At 38.9% G+C, this 5075-nt stretch overlaps 1 pseudogene; it reads right to left on the bottom strand.

Moving 5' to 3' along the window:
* Positions 1-1139: 1139 nt before the first annotated feature.
* LOC142852774 (non-histone chromosomal protein HMG-17 pseudogene) lies at positions 1140-1457 on the bottom strand (annotated as a pseudogene).
* Between the last annotated feature and the right edge of the window lie 3618 nt (positions 1458-5075).

Below are 5075 nucleotides of genomic sequence, written 5' to 3'. Positions count from 1 at the left end.
CACATCTGCCTGCATGCTGCATTCTCCCCATCATGATGATAATGGACTGAACCTCTGAAAGTTTAAGTGAGCCACCTCAGTGAAATGTTTTCCTTTATAACAGTTGTTGTGATCATGGTGTCTTTTCACAACAATAGAAAACCCTAATAAAGTCAGAAGTCACTATATCTTTTACTGAAAATGAAATGGTTCTTCATAAGACACTCTAAAGAGTGCACAGGAAACTTTTGTAGACAGAGGTTTCTGTTCTTCCTGGTATCACAGCCATTAAGTCCCAAAGAAACACCCAGAGGCCTATATTAATTATAAAATGTTTGGCTTATTAGCTCAGACATTTTTTTCTAAGCCAAACTGTATCCAGCTTTATTAAAGACACATTCCATAAACAATCATGGTTTCCCAGGCAGAACATGGGCAGACAATCAGTAACAGTATACAAGAACTTCCAAACTCCCTTCTTGTATCAACTAGAAAAATCAGAAAGCCACTATAAAAGCCGGCAAGTCTTCATTGGATGCTCTGCAAAGGGGGAGGAGTTTAGAATGAGGGCTGACATTTCACATTGAGGATGTTGTTTCCCAATTCTTCACAAGCCGACCCTGACTTTCAAGAAATGAAATGAAAATGGCATAATTATCAATCTGCAGATCCACAATCTTCTATAAAAGGAACCGCTGCGCTTTTGAGGACACTCAATGATATCACTGCGAAGTCCGGATTGCCCAACAGACTGACAATATCAATTTTGGGTATCAGGTTCCAACAGGGCTCTGGTCTTATGGGAGTTAAGTCTATGTTGATGGTACAGGGGGAGGAGGATATAAAAATGAACTGAGTTTTCCACACAAGGCATGTTGTGCCATGGTGGCTACACATGTCAACATGTCCCCAGGACGCCTCTCCTGGGAGCCAAGAGGAGTCTTTCAAAATTATCAGGGAAAGATATTTTCCATCATGAACCATCATTCATCCACCTTGGGAGACACTGCTAGTGACACATGTTCCTCCCCACCCAAAACAATGAAGTGTTCTGTGTGCTAACAACATAGCTTTTTTTTAAAGTAAAACAAAATTCTGCATTTTTATAAAACTTGATAAAATATAGTATTTCAAACTGTACAGTCACCAGAAGTACACATTTCACTTGGCGTCTCCAGCACCTTCAGCTTTTTGTGCCTGGTCTGTTTTGGCGTCTCCACTCTCTGCAGGATTATTGGCATCCTTACCAGCATCGGCCTTCCCCTTCTTCCCCTTCGGTACCTTCTCTCCCTTCTTTGCAGGGGCCTTTTTAGGCTTGGGCTATGGCTTTGGAGGAGCAGGTTTAGCAGACAACCTTGCCAATCTTCTCTGTGGCTTGTCCTTCACCTTGGCTTTATCTCCTTTAGTATCCCCTTCAGCCTTTATTTTATGCATGGGGGGTGGGGGGGGAACGTCGGTGCTGAATGTGGGGCTGCAGCGGTGTGCGAGGCTTGGGTCCGTCTAGGGGTCGTTTTCGCTGCTTCTTCACACTGCTCTAGCTCAGGCTTTTTATTAACTAATTCATTCAACTTAATTTAGTCCATTAATCTTGTCTCTGTTAGCCTTGTGTCTTGGTACCTTCTATCAGTGAGGCATTCCCCTATTGCTTTCTCTGCAACTGGATAATGACGACAGACTGAGCCTTTCCTCTTCCCAGAATTCTCCTATACTTGTCATCCTGCCTATACTTTCTGCCTGGCTACTGGCTAATCAACATTTTATTAAACCAATGCAAGTGACAAATCTTTACAGGGTACAAGACCATTGTCCCACAGTACTTTCTTCCCATTTTGATTTTCAAAACAAGAACTCTGAATCTAATTCCCTTTGTTTAACTTTTTTCCAGACTGGACCCGCACAGAATAAAGGCAATGCAGATATCAAAGAATATTTACCAGTTTATTGTTAAACTTACTGAACCAAAGTTCCAGCGTAGCACAGGTAGCGAGGAACAAAAAGGGACGAGCCGCCTCTCCGTGCACCCTTTATTGGCAGGGATTCGCCTGAGGCAAACCCCGCCCTCTAAAGGGAGCTGATTTAACCCCTTCATCTCCCCCTTTTGTCTAAATAAGACACAACTAAACCAAATATAACTATAACAATAATAACAAATGATAAATATAACAAACAATATTGAGAGCAAAAGTTTTGCTACAGAGTAACTACAATTAAATAATCTTCAACTCCATCAAAGATCTGAGAAGGGAGTAAATATTACTTAACAAAAAAGAGATATCCAAAATGTGCAACAAATGACAGAGACAACTGACTGCCTGGGCAATCACCCAAAATCTCGTTTGCAATGTTGAGTCAACCAACTTTGGCTAAGGCCTAACATAACTGACATACCATTCTCAAATGCAAGGAACTTTCTTAGGATTATCCTACCCTGTCTTGGCAAGATAAGACAATCCTGTTTATATCTTAGTCAGTAGTTGAGGTATGGGTTTTTCTTAACCCAAAGGCCAGTTCTGCCAGGAAGACAAGCTCCCAGTGGAGTGTCTTTGGTGCTCAACGTTCTCTCGGGAGTAGAGTGGTGTTGCCAGGAGTAAATTGTGTCTCGATGGCACAGAATTCTAGGTTAGATTAAAGGCCATTTTCTACAGCTCTTCAAAGAGGCTGAAGATTATACTATCTATACTGAAAATAATCTCTATGTATCTAAAAGACCTGATTAACCTAAAAATAATATGACAAACATGTAATTCTCAATACCTATCTAATTTGAAAACTAAGGGAATAAACAATTGTGCAATGTATGAAGACAATGATCTTCACCTGTAAACAATGTCATTACTTATCAAATGTAAACAATGTTATTACATAAATAGTACCAGAGGTAGAAATGTACATTGTGATATGATAGATGTATCCATACAATATAAGCATACTCTTATACCAAAATAGAGGTAGGAACACTCACATTCAATATTCAATATATCAATATACAAGAAACAGTACCAACATAATTTTCTAAAAACAGTAAGTCACAAATACCAATCATCCCATCAACCCAGTTAATCCCCCCTTTTTTTTTATCCCTAATTACATACAATATCTCCCCATCCCCTCACTCCTAAACCAACCAATAAAAGATGTCCCTAACCCTGTGGGCAAACTCTGTTGGGAGAGGGGACGTCGTCCTCTTAGATTGCTTCTAGCTGACATGGGGGCGTCGTTCTTCTTAGGGGCCCCTGTGAAAGCAAACGATGGTAAAATTCCCAAATTAACCTTTGACTTAAGAAAATTATAACTAGTCTCTGTGTGTTTCGAGAAGGTCCGGCCAGAGCGTTGTCAAAAATGTGCATCATATGAAATTGTCTCTTGCAGTTGGTACCAAAAAACAGGTCTAAAATTAGTGCTTAAAAAAAAAAATTCATGACGTCATAAAAACCAGATTGAGTTGATGTTGTGGGGCCCCATCTTCATCCTGGAAACTTCAAAAATTACTGTAGGAAAATATGTTGCTTGTTATGGGAAATTTAAACATTAACAACAAGGACTTATACTGACATATAAAGAAAGACACAGATGTGAGGGAAGACAAAGAAAGTTTATCAAGTATAAAATTATTCTTATTCTGTCCCATTTCATGGCTCCTGACCTGAGACAGAAACTTTGAAATATCTCTTATCAACAGGCTTGGAATTGAAGAAGGACTGAGCCATAGTCCAACTCCAAAACCAGCTCTACACATTTATAAAGAAGTGTTCAATAAAACATATAAATATATATATATATATATAAAATCAATACTTACGATATGTATAGAATTTTATTGTTGATGTTTAATGGGTCGTAACTATTTTCCATCCATCAGTAATTAAATATTCAGGGTCCCTCAAATTCTTTGGAAATGAATATTTTCCTGTGGAGATAAGAAAAGAACCCTGCCCCCATCCTATTAGTAATCCTTACCATCTGTATGTCGGTCATCCTTGTGAATGAATTGTTATTTATCTTTTCCAAGTGACTTCTCTTCCTCAAACCGAACCTTTATTAATTTTGACGGTATCCATAATTTTTCCTCACCTGTGGAGATAAGAGCAAAACCCCTTCCCCAACGCAGCACATCTCCTGGCTTCCATTGTGAGGTCAGTACATCCTTGAAATAAACTGGTTGATTTAGTTCAGCAGACTTTTCCATTATCCAATGTCTTTCTGCAGCCGTCGTTCCCTTCTTGTTAGCGTTGAGAAAATTCAAGGTTAACAAAGCATTATGTAACCTATTTCTAGGGGTGTTTTCCACCCCTTTCTGTTTGTTCAACATATCCTTTATAGTTCGATTTGATCTTTCTATGACTGCTTGACCTGTAGGATTGTATGGTATACCTGTAACATGCTTGATATTGTAATGATCAAAAAACCGTTTCATCTTCCTAGAGACATAAGCAGGACCATTATCTGTCTTTATTTGTGTAGGTATACCCATGATAGCCATGACTTCTAATAAATGAGTGATTACTGAATCAGCTTTTTCTGAACTTAAAGCAGTTGCCCACTGAAAGCCTGAATAAGTGTCGATGGTGTGATGAACATACTTCAATTTGCCAAATTCTGCAAAGTGGAACACATCCATCTGCCAGATTTCATTTCTATGAGTGCCCTTTGGATTAACTCCTGCTGGCAGTGGCGTTTGGTTATAGAAAGAGCAGGTAGGGCATTTCTTCACAATCTCCTTAGCTTGTTGCCATGTAATAGAAAACTCTTTCTTCAAACCTTTGCTATTAACATGATGTTTTTTATGAAATTCAGAGGCTTGAAGCACACTACCAATCAATAATTGATCAATTTCTGCATTACCTTGTGCTAGAGGACCTGGCAGACCCGTATGGGATCGGATGTGTGTTATGTACATAGGGCAAAGCCTGTTCCTGATCAAATCTTGAACCTGGATAAACAATGAGGTTAGTTCTGTATCATCAGGTATAAATTCAGCAGTTTCAATATGTAAAATAACTCTTTCTGCATATTGTGAATCAGTAACTATATTAATAGGTTCTTTAAAATCTCTTAGTACCATAAGAATGGCATATAATTCTGCCTTCTGGACAGAA

The sequence above is a fragment of the Microtus pennsylvanicus genome, chromosome 6, assembly GCF_037038515.1.
Source record: "Microtus pennsylvanicus isolate mMicPen1 chromosome 6, mMicPen1.hap1, whole genome shotgun sequence".
Taxonomy (NCBI): Eukaryota; Metazoa; Chordata; class Mammalia; order Rodentia; family Cricetidae; genus Microtus; species Microtus pennsylvanicus.
Note: the sequence above shows the minus strand (reverse complement) of the source record. Positions and strands in the feature narration are given on the sequence as shown.